The following is a 24,473-nucleotide window of genomic DNA, read 5'->3' on the forward strand; positions in this document are numbered from 1 at the left end:
AACACATGAAATTGGTTTTCAAAGATATTCATTCACAAGTGTTTTCAATCAATTAATAGCGAAAAGAACAAGTTGCAAACATTTAGTTAAGTAATTGTTTTCAGCAGTTAAGATGCTTTTAAACTATTATTATTATACAGAACATAACATTCACTTTCTTATAGTTTCCTAGGTTATAAAACCTTAGATTGTAAATGAAAGAAGTATTAAACGTATCGTTTTAACACATGAAATCGTTTTTCAAAGATATCATAAGTGCTTCAATCAATTAATAGACCTTAGATTGTAAAAGAAGTATTAAACATATCAAAATACAATTTGAACACATGAAATGGTTTTTCAATGGTATCATCATAATAAGTGTTTGAATCAATCAATAGACCTTATATTGTAAAAAATATGTTAAACATATGAAAACACAATTTCAACGCATGAAATTGTTTTTCAAAGATATTCATTCATAAGTGTTTCAATCAATTAATAGACTAAGATTGTAAAAGAGATATTAAACATATCAAAACACAATTTTAACACATGAAATTGGTTTTCAAAGATATTCATTCACAAGTGTTTTCAATCAATTAATAGCGAAAAGAACAAGTTGCAAACATTTAGTTAAGTAATTGTTTTCAGCAGTTAAGATGCTTTTAAACTATTATTATTATACAGAACATAACATTCACTTTCTTATAGTTTCCTAGGTTATAAAACCTTAGATTGTAAATGAAAGAAGTATTAAACGTATCATTTTAACACATGGAATTGTTTTTCAAAGATATCATAAGTGCTTCAATCAATTAATAGACCTTAGATTGTAAAAGAAGTATTAAACATATCAAAATACAATTTCAACACATGAAATGGTTTTTCAAAGGTATCATCATAAGTGTTTGATTGAATCAATCAATATAGACCTTAGATTGTAAAAAACATGTTAAACATATGAAAACACAATTGAAATTGTTTTTCAAAGATATTCATTCATAAAAGTGTTTCAATCAATTAATAGACTAAGATTGTAAAAGAGATGATATTAAACATATCAAAACACAATTTTAACACATGAAATTGGTTTTCAAAGATATTCATTCACAAGTGTTTTCAATCAATTAATAGCGAAAAGAACAAGTTGCAAACATTTAGTTAAGTAATTGTTTTCAGCAGTTAAGATGCTTTTAAACTATTATTATTATACAGAACATAACATTCACTTTCTTATAGTTTCCTAGGTTATAAAACCTTAGATTGTAAATGAAAGAAGTATTAAACGTATCATTTTAACACATGGAATTGTTTTTCAAAGATATCATAAGTGCTTCAATCAATTAATAGACCTTAGATTGTAAAAGAAGTATTAAACATATCAAAATACAATTGGAACACATGAAATGGTTTTTCAAAGGTATCATCATAAGTGTTTGATTGCATCAATCAATATAGACCTTAGATTGTAAAAAATATGTTAAACATATGAAAACACAATTGAAATTGTTTTTCAAAGATATTCATTCATAAAAGTGTTTCAATCAATTAATAGACTAAGATTGTAAAAGAGATGATATTAAACATATCAAAACACAATTTTAACACATGAAATTGGTTTTCAAAGATATTCATTCACAAGTGTTTTCAATCAATTAATAGCGAAAAGAACAAGTTGCAAACATTTAGTTAAGTAATTGTTTTCAGCAGTTAAGATGCTTTTAAACTATTATTATTATACAGAACATAACATTCACTTTCTTATAGTTTCCTATGTTATAAAACCTTAGATTGTAAATGAAAGAAGTATTAAACGTATCGTTTTAACACATGAAATCGTTTTTCAAAGATATCATAAGTGCTTCAATCAATTAATAGACCTTAGATTGTAAAAGAAGTATTAAACATATCAAAATACAATTTGAACACATGAAATGGTTTTTCAATGGTATCATCATAATAAGTGTTTGAATCAATCAATAGACCTTAGATTGTAAAAAATATGTTAAACATATGAAAACACAATTTCAACGCATGAAATTGTTTTTCAAAGATATTCATTCATAAGTGTTTCAATCAATTAATAGACTAAGATTGTAAAAGAGATATTAAACATATCAAAACACAATTTTAACACATGAAATTGGTTTTCAAAGATATTCATTCACAAGTGTTTTCAATCAATTAAAAGCGAAAAGAACAAGTTGCAAACATTTAGTTAAGTAATTGTTTTCAGCAGTTAAGATGCTTTTAAACTATTATTATTATACAGAACATAACATTCACTTTCTTATAGTTTCCTAGGTTATAAAACCTTAGATTGTAAATGAAAGAAGTATTAAACGTATCATTTTAACACATGGAATTGTTTTTCAAAGATATCATAAGTGCTTCAATCAATTAATAGACCTTAGATTGTAAAAGAAGTATTAAACATATGAAAATACAATTTCAAAACATGAAATGGTTTTTCAAAGGTATCATCATAAGTGTTTGATTGAATCAATCAGTATAGACCTTAGATTGTAAAAAACATGTTAAACACATGAAAACACATGAAAACACAATTGAAATTGTTTTTTAAAGATATTCATTCATAAAAGTGTTTCAATCAATTAATAGACTAAGATTGTAAAAGAGATGATATTAAACATATCAAAACACAATTTTAACACATGAAATTGGTTTTAAAAGATATTCATTCACAAGTGTTTTCAATCAATTAATAGCGAAAAGAACAAGTTGCAAACATTTAGTTAAGTAATTGTTTTCAGCAGTTAAGATACTTTTAAACTATTATTATTATACAGAACATAACATTCACATTCTTATAGTTTCCTAGGTTATAAAACCTTAGATTGTAAATGAAAGAAGTATTAAACGTATCATTTTAACACATGGAATTGTTTTTCAAAGATATCATAAGTGCTTCAATCAATTAATAGACCTTAGATTGTAAAAGAAGTATTAAACATATCAAAATACAATTTGAACACATGAAAGGGTTTTTCAAAGGTATCATCATAATAAGTGTTTGAATCAATCAATAGACCTTAGATTGTAAAAAATATGTTAAACATATGAAAACACAATTTCAACGCATGAAATTGGTTTTCAAAGATATTCATTCATAAGTGTTTCAATCAATTAATAGACTAAGATTGTAAAAGAGATATTAAACATATCAAAACACAATTTTAACACATGAAATTGGTTTTCAAAGATATTCATTCATAAGTGTTTTCAATCAATTAATTGCGAAAAGAACAAGTTGCAAACATTTAGTAAAGTAATTGTTTTCAGCAGTGAAGATGCTTTTAAACTATTATTATTATACAGAACATAGCATTCACTTTCTTATAGTTTCCTAGGTTATAAAACCTTAGATTGTAAATGAAAGAAGTATTAAACGTATCGTTTTAACACATGAAATTGTTTTTCAAAGATATCATAAGTGCTTCAATCAATTAATAGACCTTAGGTTGTAAAAGAAGTATTATACATATCAAAATACAATTTGAACACATGAAATGGTTTTTCAAAGGTATCATCATAAGTGTTTGAATCAATCAATAGACCTTAGATTGTAAAAAATATGTTAAACATATGAAAACACAATTTCAACGCATGAAATTGTTTTTCAAAGATATTCATTCATAAGTGTTTCAATCAATTAATAGACCGAGATTGTAAAAGAGATATTAAACATATCAAAACACAATTTTAACACATGAAATTGGTTTTCAAAGATATTCATTCATAAGTGTTTTCAATCAATTAATAGCGAAAAGAACAAGTTGCAAACATTTAGTAAAGTAATTGTTTTCAGCAGTTAAGATGCTTTTAAACTATTATTATTATACAGAACATAGCATTCACTTTCTTATAGTTTCCTAGGTTATAAAACCTTAGATTGTAAATGAAAGAAGTATTAAACGTATCGTTTTAACACATGAAATTGTTTTTCAAAGATATCATAAGTGCTTCAATCAATTAATAGACCTTAGATTGTAAAAGAAGTATTAAACATATCAAAATACAATTTGAACACATGAAATGGTTTTTCAAAGGTATCATCATAAGTGTTTGAATCAATCAATAGACCTTAGATTGTAAAAAATATGTTAAACATATGAAAACACAATTTCAACGCATGAAATTGTTTTTCAAAGATATTCATTCATAAGTGTTTCAATCAATTAATAGACTAAGATTGTAAAAGAGATATTAAACATATCAAAACACAATTTTAACACATGAAATTGGATTTCAAAGATATTCATTCATAAGTGTTTTCAATCAATTAATAGCGAAAAGAACAAGTTGCAAACATTTAGTAAAGTAATTGTTTTCAGTAGTTAAGATGCTTTTAAACTATTATTATTATACAGAACATAGCATTCACTTTCTTATAGTTTCCTAGGTTATAAAACCTTAGATTGTAAATGAAAGAAGTATTAAACGTATCGTTTTAAGACATGAAATTGTTTTTCAAAGATATCATAAGTGCTTCAATCAATTAATAGACCTTAGATTGTAAAAGAAGTATTAAACATATCAAAATACAATTTGAACACATGAAATGGTTTTTCAAAGGTATCATCATAAGTGTTTGAATCAATGAATAGACCTTAGATTGTAAAAAATATGTTAAACATATGAAAACACAATTTCAACGCATGAAATTGTTTTTCAAAGATATTCATTCATAAGTGTTTCAATCAATTAATAGACTAAGATTGTAAAAGAGATATTAAACATATCAAAACACAATTTTAACACATGAAATTGGTTTTCAAAGATATTCATTCATAAGTGTTTTCAATCAATTAATAGCGAAAAGAACAAGTTGCAAACATTTAGTAAAGTAATTGTTTTCAGCAGTTAAGATGCTTTTAAACTATTATTATTATACAGAACATAGCATTCACTTTCTTATAGTTTCCTAGGTTATAAAACCTTAGATTGTAAATGAAAGAAGTATTAAACGTATCATTTTAACACATGGAATTGTTTTTCAAAGATATCATAAGTGCTTCAATCAATTAATAGACCTTAGATTGTAAAAGAAGTATTAAACATATCAAAATACAATTTCAACACATGAAATGGTTTTTCAAAGGTATCATCATAAGTGTTTGATTGAATCAATCAATATAGACCTTAGATTGTAAAAAACATGTCAAACATATGAAAACACAATTGAAATTGTTTTTCAAAGATATTCATTCATAAAAGTGTTTCAATCAATTAATAGACTAAGATTGTAAAAGAGATGATATTAAACATATCAAAACACAATTTTAACACATGAAATTGGTTTTCAAAGATATTCATTCACAAGTGTTTTCAATCAATTAATAGCGAAAAGAACAAGTTGCAAACATTTAGTTAAGTAATTGTTTTCAGCAGTTAAGATGCTTTTAAACTATTATTATTATACAGAACATAACATTCACTTTCTTATAGTTTCCTAGGTTATAAAACCTTAGATTGTAAATGAAAGAAGTATTAAACGTATCATTTTAACACATGGAATTGTTTTTCAAAGATATCATAAGTGCTTCAATCAATTAATAGACCTTAGATTGTAAAAGAAGTATTAAACATATCAAAATACAATTTCAACACATGAAATGGTTTTTCAAAGGTATCATCATAAGTGTTTGATTGAATCAATCAATATAGACCTTAGATTGTAAAAAACATGTTAAACATATGAAAACACAATTGAAATTGTTTTTCAAAGATATTCATTCATAAAAGTGTTTCAATCAATTAATAGACTAAGATTGTAAAAGAGATGATATTAAACATATCAAAACACAATTTTAACACATGAAATTGGTTTTCAAAGATATTCATTCACAAGTGTTTTCAATCAATTAATAGCGAAAAGAACAAGTTGCAAACATTTAGTTAAGTAATTGTTTTCAGCAGTTAAGATGCTTTTAAACTATTATTATTATACAGAACATAACATTCACTTTCTTATAGTTTCCTAGGTTATAAAACCTTAGATTGTAAATGAAAGAAGTATTAAACGTATCATTTTAACACATGGAATTGTTTTTCAAAGATATCATAAGTGCTTCAATCAATTAATAGACCTTAGATTGTAAAAGAAGTATTAAACATATCAAAATACAATTTCAACACATGAAATGGTTTTTCAAAGGTATCATCATAAGTGTTTGATTGAATCAATCAATATAGACCTTAGATTGTAAAAAATATGTTAAACATATGAAAACACAATTGAAATTGTTTTTCAAAGATATTCATTCATAAAAGTGTTTCAATCAATTAATAGACTAAGATTGTGAAAGAGATGATATTAAACATATCAAAACACAATTTTAACACATGAAATTGGTTTTCAAAGATATTCATTCACAAGTGTTTTCAATCAATTAATAGCGAAAAGAACAAGTTGCAAACATTTAGTTAAGTAATTGTTTTCAGCAGTTAAGATGCTTTTAAACTATTATTATTATACAGAACATAACATTCACTTTCTTATAGTTTCCTAGGTTATAAAACCTTAGATTGTAAATGAAAGAAGTATTAAACGTATCGTTTTAACACATGAAATCGTTTTTCAAAGATATCATAAGTGCTTCAATCAATTAATAGACCTTAGATTGTAAAAGAAGTATTAAACATATCAAAATACAATTTGAACATATGAAATGGTTTTTCAATGGTATCATCATAATAAGTGTTTGAATCAATCAATAGACCTTAGATTGTAAAAAATATGTTAAACATATGAAAACACAATTTCAACGCATGAAATTGTTTTTCAAAGATATTCATTCATAAGTGTTTCAATCAATTAATAGACTAAGATTGTAAAAGAGATATTAAACATATCAAAACACAATTTTAACACATGAAATTGGTTTTCAAAGATATTCATTCACAAGTGTTTTCAATCAATTAATAGCGAAAAGAACAAGTTGCAAACATTTAGTTAAGTAATTGTTTTCAGCAGTTAAGATGCTTTTAAACTATTATTATTATACAGAACATAACATTCACTTTCTTATAGTTTCCTAGGTTATAAAACCTTAGATTGTAAATGAAAGAAGTATTAAACGTATCATTTTAACACATGGAATTGTTTTTCAAAGATATCATAAGTGCTTCAATCAATTAATAGACCTTAGATTGTAAAAGAAGTATTAAACATATGAAAATACAATTTCAAAACATGAAATGGTTTTTCAAAGGTATCATCATAAGTGTTTGATTGAATCAATCAGTATAGACCTTAGATTGTAAAAAACATGTTAAACACATGAAAACACAATTGAAATTGTTTTTTAAAGATATTCATTCATAAAAGTGTTTCAATCAATTAATAGACTAAGATTGTAAAAGAGATGATATTAAACATATCAAAACACAATTTTAACACATGAAATTGGTTTTAAAAGATATTCATTCACAAGTGTTTTCAATCAATTAATAGCGAAAAGAACAAGTTGCAAACATTTAGTTAAGTAATTGTTTTCAGCAGTTAAGATGCTTTTAAACTATTATTATTGTACAGAACATAACATTCACATTCTTATAGTTTCCTAGGTTATAAAACCTTAGATTGTAAATGAAAGAAGTATTAAACGTATCATTTTAACACATGGAATTGTTTTTCAAAGATATCATAAGTGCTTCAATCAATTAATAGACCTTAGATTGTAAAAGAAGTATTAAACATATCAAAATACAATTTGAACACATGAAAGGGTTTTTCAAAGGTATCATCATAATAAGTGTTTGAATCAATCAATAGACCTTAGATTGTAAAAAATATGTTAAACATATGAAAACACAATTTCAACGCATGAAATTGGTTTTCAAAGATATTCATTCATAAGTGTTTCAATCAATTAATAGACTAAGATTGTAAAAGAGATATTAAACATATCAAAACACAATTTTAACACATGAAATTGGTTTTCAAAGATATTCATTCATAAGTGTTTTCAATCAATTAATAGCGAAAAGAACAAGTTGCAAACATTTAGTAAAGTAATTGTTTTCAGCAGTGAAGATGCTTTTAAACTATTATTATTATACAGAACATAGCATTCACTTTCTTATAGTTTCCTAGGTTATAAAACCTTAGATTGTAAATGAAAGAAGTATTAAACGTATCGTTTTAACACATGAAATTGTTTTTCAAAGATATCATAAGTGCTTCAATCAATTAATAGACCTTAGGTTGTAAAAGAAGTATTATACATATCAAAATACAATTTGAACACATGAAATGGTTTTTCAAAGGTATCATCATAAGTGTTTGAATCAATCAATAGACCTTAGATTGTAAAAAATATGTTAAACATATGAAAACACAATTTCAACGCATGAAATTGTTTTTCAAAGATATTCATTCATAAGTGTTTCAATCAATTAATAGACCGAGATTGTAAAAGAGATATTAAACATATCAAAACACAATTTTAACACATGAAATTGGTTTTCAAAGATATTCATTCATAAGTGTTTTCAATCAATTAATAGCGAAAAGAACAAGTTGCAAACATTTAGTAAAGTAATTGTTTTCAGCAGTTAAGATGCTTTTAAACTATTATTATTATACAGAACATAGCATTCACTTTCTTATAGTTTCCTAGGTTATAAAACCTTAGATTGTAAATGAAAGAAGTATTAAACGTATCGTTTTAACACATGAAATTGTTTTTCAAAGATATCATAAGTGCTTCAATCAATTAATAGACCTTAGATTGTAAAAGAAGTATTAAACATATCAAAATACAATTTGAACACATGAAATGGTTTTTCAAAGGTATCATCATAAGTGTTTGATTCAATCAATAGACCTTAGATTGTAAAAAATATGTTAACCATATGAAAACACAATTTCAACGCATGAAATTGTTTTTCAAAGATATTCATTCATAAGTGTTTCAATCAATTAATAGACTAAGATTGTAAAAGAGATATTAAACATATCAAAACACAATTTTAACACATGAAATTGGTTTTCAAAGATATTCATTCATAAGTGTTTTCAATCAATTAATAACGAAAAGAACAAGTTGCAAACATTTAGTAAAGTAATTGTTTTCAGCAGTTAAGATGCTTTTAAACTATTATTATTATACAGAACATAACATTCACTTTCTTATAGTTTCCTAGGTTATAAAACCTTAGATTGTAAATGAAAGAAGTATTAAACGTATCGTTTTAAGACATGAAATTGTTTTTCAAAGATATCATAAGTGCTTCAATCAATTAATAGACCTTAGATTGTAAAAGAAGTATTAAACATATCAAAATACAATTTGAACACATGAAATGGTTTTTCAAAGGTATCATCATAAGTGTTTGAATCAATGAATAGACCTTAGATTGTAAAAAATATGTTAAACATATGAAAACACAATTTCAACGCTTGAAATTGTTTTTCAAAGATATTCATTCATAAGTGTTTCAATCAATTAATAGACTAAGATTGTAAAAGAGATATTAAACATATCAAAACACAATTTTAACACATGAAATTGGTTTTCAAAGATATTCATTCATAAGTGTTTTCAATCAATTGATAGCGAAAAGAACAAGTTGCAAACATTTAGTAAAGTAATTGTTTTCAGCAGTTAAGATGCTTTTAAACTATTATTATTATACAGAACATAGCATTCACTTTCTTATAGTTTCCTAGGTTATAAAACCTTAGATTGTAAATGAAAGAAGTATTAAACGTATCGTTTTAACACATGAAATTGTTTTTCAAAGATATCATAAGTGCTTCAATCAATTAATAGACCTTAGGTTGTAAAAGAAGTATTATACATATCAAAATACAATTTGAACACATGAAATGGTTTTTCAAAGGTATCATCATAAGTGTTTGAATCAATCAATCAATATAGACCTTAGATTGTAAAAAACATGTTAAACATATGAAAACACAATTGAAATTGTTTTTCAAAGATATTCATTCATAAAAGTGTTTCAATCAATTAATAGACTAAGATTGTAAAAGAGATGATATTAAACATATCAAAACACAATTTTAACACATGAAATTGGTTTTCAAAGATATTCATTCACAAGTGTTTTCAATCAATTAATAGCGAAAAGAACAAGTTGCAAACATTTAGTTAAGTAATTGTTTTCAGCAGTTAAGATGCTTTTAAACTATTATTATTATACAGAACATAACATTCACTTTCTTATAGTTTCCTAGGTTATAAAACCTTAGATTGTAAATGAAAGAAGTATTAAACGTATCATTTTAACACATGGAATTGTTTTTCAAAGATATCATAAGTGCTTCAATCAATTAATAGACCTTAGATTGTAAAAGAAGTATTAAACATATCAAAATACAATTTCAACACATGAAATGGTTTTTCAAAGGTATCATCATAAGTGTTTGAATCAATCAATAGACCTTAGATTGTAAAAAATATGTTAAACATATGAAAACACAATTTCAACGCATGAAATTGTTTTTCAAAGATATTCATTCATAAGTGTTTCAATCAATTAATAGACTAAGATTGTAAAAGAGATATTAAACATATCAAAACACAATTTTAACACATGAAATTGGTTTTCAAAGATATTCATTCATAAGTGTTTTCAATCAATTGATAGCGAAAAGAACAAGTTGCAAACATTTAGTAAAGTAATTGTTTTCAGCAGTTAAGATGCTTTTAAACTATTATTATTATACAGAACATAGCATTCACTTTCTTATAGTTTCCTAGGTTATAAAACCTTAGATTGTAAATGAAAGAAGTATTAAACGTATCGTTTTAACACATGAAATTGTTTTTCAAAGATATCATAAGTGCTTCAATCAATTAATAGACCTTAGGTTGTAAAAGAAGTATTATACATATCAAAATACAATTTGAACACATGAAATGGTTTTTCAAAGGTATCATCATAAGTGTTTGAATCAATCAATAGACCTTAGATTGTAAAAAATATGTTAAACATATGAAAACACAATTTCAACGCATGAAATTGTTTTTCAAAGATATTCATTCATAAGTGTTTCAATCAATTAATAGACTAAGATTGTAAAAGAGATATTAAACATATCAAAACACAATTTTAACACATGAAATTGGTTTTCAAAGATATTCATTCATAAGTGTTTTCAATCAATTAATAGCGAAAAGAACAAGTTGCAAACATTTAGTAAAGTAATTGTTTTCAGCAGTTAAGATGCTTTTAAACTATTATTATTATACAGAACATAACATTCACTTTCTTATAGTTTCCTAGGTTATAAAACCTTAGATTGTAAATGAAAGAAGTATTAAACGTATCGTTTTAAGACATGAAATTGTTTTTCAAAGATATCATAAGTGCTTCAATCAATTAATAGACCTTAGATTGTAAAAGAAGTATTAAACATATCAAAATAAAATTTGAACACATGAAATGGTTTTTCAAAGGTATCATCATAAGTGTTTGAATCAATGAATAGACCTTAGATTGTAAAAAATATGTTAAACATATGAAAACACAATTTCAACGCTTGAAATTGTTTTTCAAAGATATTCATTCATAAGTGTTTCAATCAATTAATAGACTAAGATTGTAAAAGAGATATTAAACATATCAAAACACAATTTTAACACATGAAATTGGTTTTCAAAGATATTCATTCATAAGTGTTTTCAATCAATTGATAGCGAAAAGAACAAGTTGCAAACATTTAGTAAAGTAATTGTTTTCAGCAGTTAAGATGCTTTTAAACTATTATTATTATACAGAACATAGCATTCACTTTCTTATAGTTTCCTAGGTTATAAAACCTTAGATTGTAAATGAAAGAAGTATTAAACGTATCGTTTTAACACATGAAATTGTTTTTCAAAGATATCATAAGTGCTTCAATCAATTAATAGACCTTAGGTTGTAAAAGAAGTATTATACATATCAAAATACAATTTGAACACATGAAATGGTTTTTCAAAGGTATCATCATAAGTGTTTGAATCAATCAATCAATATAGACCTTAGATTGTAAAAAACATGTTAAACATATGAAAACACAATTGAAATTGTTTTTCAAAGATATTCATTCATAAAAGTGTTTCAATCAATTAATAGACTAAGATTGTAAAAGAGATGATATTAAACATATCAAAACACAATTTTAACACATGAAATTGGTTTTCAAAGATATTCATTCACAAGTGTTTTCAATCAATTAATAGCGAAAAGAACAAGTTGCAAACATTTAGTTAAGTAATTGTTTTCAGCAGTTAAGATGCTTTTAAACTATTATTATTATACAGAACATAACATTCACTTTCTTATAGTTTCCTAGGTTATAAAACCTTAGATTGTAAATGAAAGAAGTATTAAACGTATCATTTTAACACATGGAATTGTTTTTCAAAGATATCATAAGTGCTTCAATCAATTAATAGACCTTAGATTGTAAAAGAAGTATTAAACATATCAAAATACAATTTGAACACATGAAATGGTTTTTCAAAGGTATCATCATAAGTGTTTGATTGAATCAATCAATATAGACCTTAGATTGTAAAAAACATGTTAAACATATGAAAACACAATTGAAATTGTTTTTCAAAGATATTCATTCATAAAAGTGTTTCAATCAATTAATAGACTAAGATTGTAAAAGAGATGATATTAAACATATCAAAACACAATTTTAACACATGAAATTGGTTTTCAAAGATATTCATTCACAAGTGTTTTCAATCAATTAATAGCGAAAAGAACAAGTTGCAAACATTTAGTTAAGTAATTGTTTTCAGCAGTTAAGATGCTTTTAAACTATTATTATTATACAGAACATAACATTCACTTTCTTATAGTTTCCTAGGTTATAAAACCTTAGATTGTAAATGAAAGAAGTATTAAACGTATCATTTTAACACATGGAATTGTTTTTCAAAGATATCATAAGTGCTTCAATCAATTAATAGACCTTAGATTGTAAAAGAAGTATTAAACATATCAAAATACAATTTGAACACATGAAATGGTTTTTCAAAGGTATCATCATAAGTGTTTGAATCAATCAATAGACCTTAGATTGTAAAAAATATGTTAAACATATGAAAACACAATTTCAACGCATGAAATTGTTTTTCAAAGATATTCATTCATAAGTGTTTCAATCAATTAATAGACTAAGATTGTAAAAGAGATATTAAACATATCAAAACACAATTTTAACACATGAAATTGGTTTTCAAAGATATTCATTCATAAGTGTTTTCAATCAATTAATAGCGAAAAGAACAAGTTGCAAACATTTAGTAAAGTAATTGTTTTCAGCAGTTAAGATGCTTTTAAACTATTATTATTATACAGAACATAACATTCACTTTCTTATAGTTTCCTAGGTTATAAAACCTTAGATTGTAAATGAAAGAAGTATTAAACGTATCGTTTTAACACATGAAATTGTTTTTCAAAGATATCATAAGTGCTTCAATCAATTAATAGACCTTAGATTGTAAAAGAAGTATTAAACATATCAAAATACAATTTGAACACATGAAATGGTTTTTCAAAGGTATCATCATAATAAGTGTTTGAATCAATCAATAGACCTTAGATTGTAAAAAATATGTTAAACATATGAAAACACAATTTCAACGCATGAAATTGTTTTTCAAAGATATTCATTCATAAGTGTTTCAATCAATTAATAGACTAAGATTGTAAAAGAGATATTAAACATATCAAAACACAATTTTAACACATGAAATTGGTTTTCAAAGATATTCAATCATAAGTGTTTTCAATCAATTAATAGCGAAAAGAACAAGTTGCAAACATTTAGTAAAGTAATTGTTTTCAGCAGTTAAGATGCTTTTAAACTATTATTATTATACAGAACATAGCATTCACTTTCTTATAGTTTCCTAGGTTATAAAACCTTAGATTGTAAATGAAAGAAGTATTAAACGTATCGTTTTAAGACATGAAATTGTTTTTCAAAGATATCATAAGTGCTTCAATCAATTAATAGACCTTAGATTGTAAAAGAAGTATTAAACATATCAAAATACAATTTGAACACATGAAATGGTTTTTCAAAGGTATCATCATAAGTGTTTGAATCAATGAATAGATCTTAGATTGTAAAAAATATGTTAAACATATGAAAACACAATTTCAACGCATGAAATTGTTTTTCAAAGATATTCATTCATAAGTGTTTCAATCAATTAATAGACCGAGATTGTAAAAGAGATATTAAACATATCAAAACACAATTTTAACACATGAAATTGGTTTTCAAAGATATTCATTCATAAGTGTTTTCAATCAATTAATAGCGAAAAGAACAAGTTGCAAACATTTAGTAAAGTAATTGTTTTCAGCAGTTAAGATGCTTTTAAACTATTATTATTATACAGAACATAGCATTCACTTTCTTATAGTTTCCTAGGTTATAAAACCTTAGATTGTAAATGAAAGAAGTATTAAACGTATCGTTTTAACACATGAAATTGTTTTTCAAAGATATCATAAGTGCTTCAATCAATTAATAGACCTTAGATTGTAAAAGAAGTATTAAACATATCAAAATACAATTTGAACACATGAAATGGTTTTTCAAAGGTATCATCATAAGTGTTTGAATCAATCAATAGACCTTAGATTGTAAAAAATATGTTAAACATATGAAAACACAATTTCAACGCATGAAATTGTTTTTCAAAGATATTCATTCATAAGTGTTTAAATCAATTAATAGACTAAGATTGTAAAAGAGATATTAAACATATCAAAACACAATTTTAACACATGAAATTGGTTTTCAAAGATATTCATTCATAAGTGTTTTCAATCAATTAATAGCGAAAAGAACAAGTTGCAAACATTTAGTAAAGTAATTGTTTCAGCAGTTAAGATGCTTTTAAACTATTATTATTATACAGAACATAGCATTCACTTTCTTATAGTTTCCTAGGTTATAAAACCTTAGATTGTAAATGAAAGAAGTATTAAACGTATCGTTTTAACACATGAAATTGTTTTTCAAAGATATCATAAGTGCTTCAATCAATTAATAGACCTTAGATTGTAAAAGAAGTATTAAACATATCAAAATACAATTTGAACACATGAAATGGTTTTTCAAAGGTATCATCATAAGTGTTTGAATCAATGAATAGACCTTAGATTGTAAAAAATATGTTAAACATATGAAAACACAATTTCAACGCATGAAATTGTTTTTCAAAGATATTCATTCATAAGTGTTTCAATCAATTAATAGACCGAGATTGTAAAAGAGATATTAAACATATCAAAACACAATTTTAACACATGAAATTGGTTTTCAAAGATATTCATTCATAAGTGTTTTCAATCAATTAATAGCGAAAAGAACAAGTTGCAAACATTTAGTAAAGTAATTGTTTTCAGCAGTTAAGATGCTTTTAAACTATTATTATTATACAGAACATAGCATTCACTTTCTTATAGTTTCCTAGGTTATAAAACCTTAGATTGTAAATGAAAGAAGTATTAAACGTATCGTTTTAACACATGAAATTGTTTTTCAAAGATATCATAAGTGCTTCAATCAATTAATAGACCTTAGATTGTAAAAGAAGTATTAAACATATCAAAATACAATTTGAACACATGAAATGGTTTTTCAAAGGTATCATCATAAGTGTTTGAATCAATCAATAGACCTTAGATTGTAAAAAATATGTTAAACATATGAAAACACAATTTCAACGCATGAAATTGTTTTTCAAAGATATTCATTCATAAGTGTTTCAATCAATTAATAGACTAAGATTGTAAAAGAGATATTAAACATATCAAAACACAATTTTAACACATGAAATTGGTTTTCAAAGATATTCATTCATAAGTGTTTTCAATCAATTAATAGCGAAAAGAACAAGTTGCAAACATTTAGTAAAGTAATTGTTTTCAGCAGTTAAGATGCTTTTAAACTATTATTATTATACAGAACATAACATTCACTTTCTTATAGTTTCCTAGGTTATAAAACCTTAGATTGTAAATGAAAGAAGTATTAAACGTATCGTTTTAAGACATGAAATTGTTTTTCAAAGATATCATAAGTGCTTCAATCAATTAATAGACCTTAGATTGTAAAAGAAGTATTAAACATATCAAAATACAATTTCAACACATGAAATGGTTTTTCAAAGGTATCATCATAAGTGTTTGAATCAATCAATAGACCTTAGATTGTAAAAAATATGTTAAACATATGAAAACACAATTTCAACGCATGAAATTGTTTTTCAAAGATATTCATTCATAAGTGTTTCAATCAATTAATAGACTAAGATTGTAAAAGAGATATTAAACATATCAAAACACAATTTTAACACATGAAATTGGTTTTCAAAGATATTCATTCATAAGTGTTTTCAATCAATTAATAGCGAAAAGAACAAGTTGCAAACATTTAGTAAAGTAATTGTTTTCAGCAGTTAAGATGCTTTTAAACTATTATTATTATACAGAACATAGCATTCACTTTCTTATAGTTTCCTAGGTTATAAAACCTTAGACTGTAAATGAAAGAAGTATTAAACGTATCGTTTTAAGACATGAAATTGTTTTTCAAAGATATCATAAGTGCTTCAATCAATTAATAGACCTTAGATTGTAAAAGAAGTATTAAACATATCAAAATACAATTTGAACACATGAAATGGTTTTTCAAAGGTATCATCATAAGTGTTTCAATCAATTAATAGACTAAGATTGTAAAAGAGATATTAAACATATCAAAACACAATTTTAACACATGAAATTGGTTTTCAAAGATATTCATTCATAAGTGTTTTCAATCAATTAATAGCGAAAAGAACAAGTTGCAAACATTTAGTAAAGTAATTGTTTTCAGCAGTTAAGATGCTTTTAAACTATTATTATTATAAAGAACATAGCATTCACTTTCTTATAGTTTCCTAGGTTATAAAACCTTAGATTGTAAATGAAAGAAGTATTAAACGTATCGTTTTAACACATGAAATTGTTTTTCAAAGATATCATAAGTGCTTCAATCAATTAATAGACCTTAGATTGTAAAAGAAGTATTAAACATATCAAAATACAATTTGAACACATGAAATGGTTTTTCAAAGGTATCATCATAATAAGTGTTTGAATCAATCAATAGACCTTAGATTGTAAAAAATATGTTAAACATATGAAAACACAATTTCAACGCATGAAATTGGTTTTCAAAGATATTCATTCATAAGTGTTTCAATCAATTAATAGACTAAGATTGTAAAAGAGATATTAAACATATCAAAACACAATTTTAACACATGAAATTGGTTTTCAAAGATATTCATTCATAAGTGTTTTCAATCAATTAATAGCGAAAAGAACAAGTTGCAAACATTTAGTAAAGTAATTGTTTTCAGCAGTTAAGATGCTTTTAAACTATTATTATTATACAGAACATAGCATTCACTTTCTTATAGTTTCCTAGGTTATAAAACCTTAGATTGTAAATGAAAGAAGTATTAAACGTATCGTTTTAACACATGAAATTGTTTTTCAAAGATATCATAAGTGCTTCAATCAATTAATAGACCTTAGATTGTAAAAGAAGTATTAAACATATCAAAATACAATTTGAACACATGAAATGGTTTTTCAAAGGTATCATCATAAGTGTTTGAATCAATCAATAGACCTTAGATTGTAAAAAATATGTTAAACATATGAAAACACAATTTCAACGCATGAAATTGTTTTTCAAAGATATTCATTCATAAGTGTTTCAATCAATTAATAGACTCAGATTGTAAAAGAGATATTAAACATATCAAAACACAATTTTAACACATGAAATTGGTTTTCAAAGATATTCATTCATAAGTGTTTTCAATCAATTAATAGCGAAAAGAACAAGTTGCAAACATTTAGTAAAGTAATTGTTTTCAGCAGTTAAGATGCTTTTAAACTATTATTATTATACAGAACATAGCATTCACTTTCTTATAGTTTCCTAGGTTATAAAACCTTAGACTGTAAATGAAAGAAGTATTAAACGTATCGTTTTAAGACATGAAATTGTTTTTCAAAGATATCATAAGTGCTTCAATCAATTAATAGACCTTAGATTGTAAAAGAAGTATTAAACATATCAAAATACAATTTGAACACATGAAATGGTTTTTCAAAGGTATCATCATAAGTGTTTCAATCAATTAATAGACTAAGATTGTAAAAGAGATATTAAACATATCAAAACACAATTTTAACACATGAAATTGGTTTTCAAAGATATTCATTCATAAGTGTTTTCAATCAATTAATAGCGAAAAGAACAAGTTGCAAACATTTAGTAAAGTAATTGTTTTCAGCAGTTAAGATGCTTTTAAACTATTATTATTATACAGAACATAACATTCACTTTCTTATAGTTTCCTAGGTTATAAAACCTTAGATTGTAAATGAAAGAAGTATTAAACGTATCGTTTTAAGACATGAAATTGTTTTTCAAAGATATCATAAGTGCTTCAATCAATTAATAGACCTTAGATTGTAAAAGAAGTATTAAACATATCAAAATACAATTTGAACACATGAAATGGTTTTTCAAAGGTATCATCATAATAAGTGTTTGAATCAATCAATAGACCTTAGATTGTAAAAAATATGTTAAACATATGAAAACACAATTTCAACGCATGAAATTGGTTTTCAAAGATATTCATTCATAAGTGTTTCAATCAATTAATAGACTAAGATTGTAAAAGAGATATTAAACATATCAAAACACAATTTTAACACATGAAATTGGTTTTCAAAGATATTCATTCATAAGTGTTTTCAATCAATTAATAGCGAAAAGAACAAGTTGCAAACATTTAGTAAAGTAATTGTTTTCAGCAGTTAAGATGCTTTTAAACTATTATTATTATACAGAACATAGCATTCACTTTCTTATAGTTTCCTAGGTTATAAAACCTTAGATTGTAAATGAAAGAAGTATTAAACGTATCGTTTTAAGACATGAAATTGTTTTTCAAAGATATCATAAGTGCTTCAATCAATTAATAGACCTTAGATTGTAAAAGAAGTATTGAACATATCAAAATACAATTTGAACACATGAAATGGTTTTTCAAAGGTATCATCATAAGTGTTTGAATCAATCAATAGACCTTAGATTGTAAAAAATATGTTAAACATATGAAAACACAATTTCAACGCATGAAATTGTTTTTCAAAGATATTCATTCATAAGTGTTTCAATCAATTAATAGACTCAGATTGTAAAAGAGATATTAAACATATCAAAACACAATTTTAACACATGAAATTGGTTTTCAAAGATATTCATTCATAAGTGTTTTCAATCAATTAATAGCGAAAAGAACAAGTTGCAAACATTTAGTAAAGTAATTGTTTTCAGCAGTTAAGATGCTTTTAAACTATTATTATTATACAGAACATAGCATTCACTTTCTTATAGTTTCCTAGGTTATAAAACCTTAGATTGTAAATGAAAGAAGTATTAAACGTATCGTTTTAACACATGAAATTGTTTTTCAAAGATATCATAAGTGCTTCAATCAATTAATAGACCTTAGATTGTAAAAGAAGTATTAAACATATCAAAATACAATTTGAACACATGAAATGGTTTTTCAAAGGTATCATCATAAGTGTTTGAATCAATCAATAGACCTTAGATTGTAAAAAATATGTTAAACATATGAAAACACAATTTCAACGCATGAAATTGTTTTTCAAAGATATTCATTCATAAGTGTTTCAATCAATTAATAGACCGAGATTGTAAAAGAGATATTAAACATATCAAAACACAATTTTAACACATGAAATTGGTTTTCAAAGATATTCATTCATAAGTGTTTTCAATCAATTAATAGCGAAAAGAACAAGTTGCAAACATTTAGTAAAGTAATTGTTTTCAGCAGTTAAGATGCTTTTAAACTATTATTATTATACAGAACATAGCATTCACTTTCTTATAGTTTCCTAGGTTATAAAACCTTAGAGTGTAAATGAAAGAAGTATTAAACGTATCGTTTTAACACATGAAATTGTTTTTCAAAGATATCATAAGTGCTTCAATCAATTAATAGACCTTAGATTGTAAAAGAAGTATTAAACATATCAAAATACAATTTGAACACATGAAATGGTTTTTCAAAGGTATCATCATAAGTGTTTGAATCAATCAATAGACCTTAGATTGTAAAAAATATGTTAAACATATGAAAACACAATTTCAACGCATGAAATTGTTTTTCAAAGATATTCATTCATAAGTGTTTCAATCAATTAATAGACTAAGATTGTAAAAGAGATATTAAACATATCAAAACACAATTTTAACACATGAAATTGGTTTTCAAAGATATTCATTCATAAGTGTTTTCAATCAATTAATAGCGAAAAGAACAAGTTGCAAACATTTAGTAAAGTAATTGTTTTCAGCAGTTAAGATGCTTTTAAACTATTATTATTATACAGAACATAACATTCACTTTCTTATAGTTTCCTAGGTTATAAAACCTTAGATTGTAAATGAAAGAAGTATTAAACGTATCGTTTTAAGACATGAAATTGTTTTTCAAAGATATCATAAGTGCTTCAATCAATTAATAGACCTTAGATTGTAAAAGAAGTATTAAACATATCAAAATACAATTTGAACACATGAAATGGTTTTTCAAAGGTATCATCATAAGTGTTTCAATCAATTAATAGACTAAGATTGTAAAAGAGATATTAAACATATCAAAACACAATTTTAACACATGAAATTGGTTTTCAAAGATATTCATTCATAAGTGTTTTCAATCAATTAATAGCGAAAAGAACAAGTTGCAAACATTTAGTAAAGTAATTGTTTTCAGCAGTTAAGATGCTTTTAAACTATTATTATTATACAGAACATAGCATTCACTTTCTTATAGTTTCCTAGGTTATAAAACCTTAGACTGTAAATGAAAGAAGTATTAAACGTATCGTTTTAAGACATGAAATTGTTTTTCAAAGATATCATAAGTGCTTCAATCAATTAATAGACCTTAGATTGTAAAAGAAGTATTAAACATATCAAAATACAATTTGAACACATGAAATGGTTTTTCAAAGGTATCATCATAAGTGTTTCAATCAATTAATAGACTAAGATTGTAAAAGAGATATTAAACATATCAAAACACAATTTTAACACATGAAATTGGTTTTCAAAGATATTCATTCATAAGTGTTTTCAATCAATTAATAGCGAAAAGAACAAGTTGCAAACATTTAGTAAAGTAATTGTTTTCAGCAGTTAAGATGCTTTTAAACTATTATTATTATACAGAACATAACATTCACTTTCTTATAGTTTCCTAGGTTATAAAACCTTAGATTGTAAATGAAAGAAGTATTAAACGTATCGTTTTAAGACATGAAATTGTTTTTCAAAGATATCATAAGTGCTTCAATCAATTAATAGACCTTAGATTGTAAAAGAAGTATTAAACATATCAAAATACAATTTGAACACATGAAATGGTTTTTCAAAGGTATCATCATAATAAGTGTTTGAATCAATCAATAGACCTTAGATTGTAAAAAATATGTTAAACATATGAAAACACAATTTCAACGCATGAAATTGGTTTTCAAAGATATTCATTCATAAGTGTTTCAATCAATTAATAGACTAAGATTGTAAAAGAGATATTAAACATATCAAAACACAATTTTAACACATGAAATTGGTTTTCAAAGATATTCATTCATAAGTGTTTTCAATCAATTAATAGCGAAAAGAACAAGTTGCAAACATTTAGTAAAGTAATTGTTTTCAGCAGTTAAGATGCTTTTAAACTATTATTATTATACAGAACATAGCATTCACTTTCTTATAGTTTCCTAGGTTATAAAACCTTAGATTGTAAATGAAAGAAGTATTAAACGTATCGTTTTAAGACATGAAATTGTTTTTCAAAGATATCATAAGTGCTTCAATCAATTAATAGACCTTAGATTGTAAAAGAAGTATTGAACATATCAAAATACAATTTGAACACATGAAATGGTTTTTCAAAGGTATCATCATAAGTGTTTGAATCAATCAATAGACCTTAGATTGTAAAAAATATGTTAAACATATGAAAACACAATTTCAACGCATGAAATTGTTTTTCAAAGATATTCATTCATAAGTGTTTCAATCAATTAATAGACTCAGATTGTAAAAGAGATATTAAACATATCAAAACACAATTTTAACACATGAAATTGGTTTTCAAAGATATTCATTCATAAGTGTTTTCAATCAATTAATAGCGAAAAGAACAAGTTGCAAACATTTAGTAAAGTAATTGTTTTCAGCAGTTAAGATGCTTTTAAACTATTATTATTATACAGAACATAGCATTCACTTTCTTATAGTTTCCTAGGTTATAAAACCTTAGATTGTAAATGAAAGAAGTATTAAACGTATCGTTTTAACACATGAAATTGTTTTTCAAAGATATCATAAGTGCTTCAATCAATTAATAGACCTTAGATTGTAAAAGAAGTATTAAACATATCAAAATACAATTTGAACACATGAAATGGTTTTTCAAAGGTATCATCATAAGTGTTTGAATCAATCAATAGACCTTAGATTGTAAAAAATATGTTAAACATATGAAAACACAATTTCAACGCATGAAATTGTTTTTCAAAGATATTCATTCATAAGTGTTTCAATCAATTAATAGACCGAGATTGTAAAAGAGATATTAAACATATCAAAACACAATTTTAACACATGAAATTGGTTTTCAAAGATATTCATTCATAAGTGTTTTCAATCAATTAATAGCGAAAAGAACAAGTTGCAAACATTTAGTAAAGTAATTGTTTTCAGCAGTTAAGATGCTTTTAAACTATTATTATTATACAGAACATAGCATTCACTTTCTTATAGTTTCCTAGGTTATAAAACCTTAGAGTGTAAATGAAAGAAGTATTAAACGTATCGTTTTAACACATGAAATTGTTTTTCAAAGATATCATAAGTGCTTCAATCAATTAATAGACCTTAGATTGTAAAAGAAGTATTAAACATATCAAAATACAATTTGAACACATGAAATGGTTTTTCAAAGGTATCATCATAAGTGTTTGAATCAATCAATAGACCTTAGATTGTAAAAAATATGTTAAACATATGAAAACACAATTTCAACGCATGAAATTGTTTTTCAAAGATATTCATTCATAAGTGTTTCAATCAATTAATAGACTAAGATTGTAAAAGAGATATTAAACATATCAAAACACAATTTTAACACATGAAATTGGTTTTCAAAGATATTCATTCATAAGTGTTTTCAATCAATTAATAGCGAAAAGAACAAGTTGCAAACATTTAGTAAAGTAATTGTTTTCAGCAGTTAAGATGCTTTTAAACTATTATTATTATACAGAACATAACATTCACTTTCTTATAGTTTCCTAGGTTATAAAACCTTAGATTGTAAATGAAAGAAGTATTAAACGTATCGTTTTAAGACATGAAATTGTTTTTCAAAGATATCATAAGTGCTTCAATCAATTAATAGACCTTAGATTGTAAAAGAAGTATTAAACATATCAAAATACAATTTGAACACATGAAATGGTTTTTCAAAGGTATCATCATAAGTGTTTCAATCAATTAATAGACTAAGATTGTAAAAGAGATATTAAACATATCAAAACACAATTTTAACACATGAAATTGGTTTTCAAAGATATTCATTCATAAGTGTTTTCAATCAATTAATAGCGAAAAGAACAAGTTGCAAACATTTAGTAAAGTAATTGTTTTCAGCAGTTAAGATGCTTTTAAACTATTATTATTATACAGAACATAGCATTCACTTTCTTATAGTTTCCTAGGTTATAAAACCTTAGACTGTAAATGAAAGAAGTATTAAACGTATCGTTTTAAGACATGAAATTGTTTTTCAAAGATATCATAAGTGCTTCAATCAATTAATAGACCTTAGATTGTAAAAGAAGTATTAAACATATCAAAATACAATTTGAACACATGAAATGGTTTTTCAAAGGTATCATCATAAGTGTTTCAATCAATTAATAGACTAAGATTGTAAAAGAGATATTAAACATATCAAAACACAATTTTAACACATGAAATTGGTTTTCAAAGATATTCATTCATAAGTGTTTTCAATCAATTAATAGCGAAAAGAACAAGTTGCAAACATTTAGTAAAGTAATTGTTTTCAGCAGTTAAGATGCTTTTAAACTATTATTATTATACAGAACATAACATTCACTTTCTTATAGTTTCCTAGGTTATAAAACCTTAGATTGTAAATGAAAGAAGTATTAAACGTATCGTTTTAAGACATGAAATTGTTTTTCAAAGATATCATAAGTGCTTCAATCAATTAATAGACCTTAGATTGTAAAAGAAGTATTAAACATATCAAAATACAATT

This window comes from Phaseolus vulgaris, chromosome 1 (genome assembly GCF_051622355.1).
Source record: "Phaseolus vulgaris cultivar YP4 chromosome 1, ASM5162235v1, whole genome shotgun sequence".
Classification (NCBI taxonomy): Eukaryota; Viridiplantae; Streptophyta; class Magnoliopsida; order Fabales; family Fabaceae; genus Phaseolus; species Phaseolus vulgaris.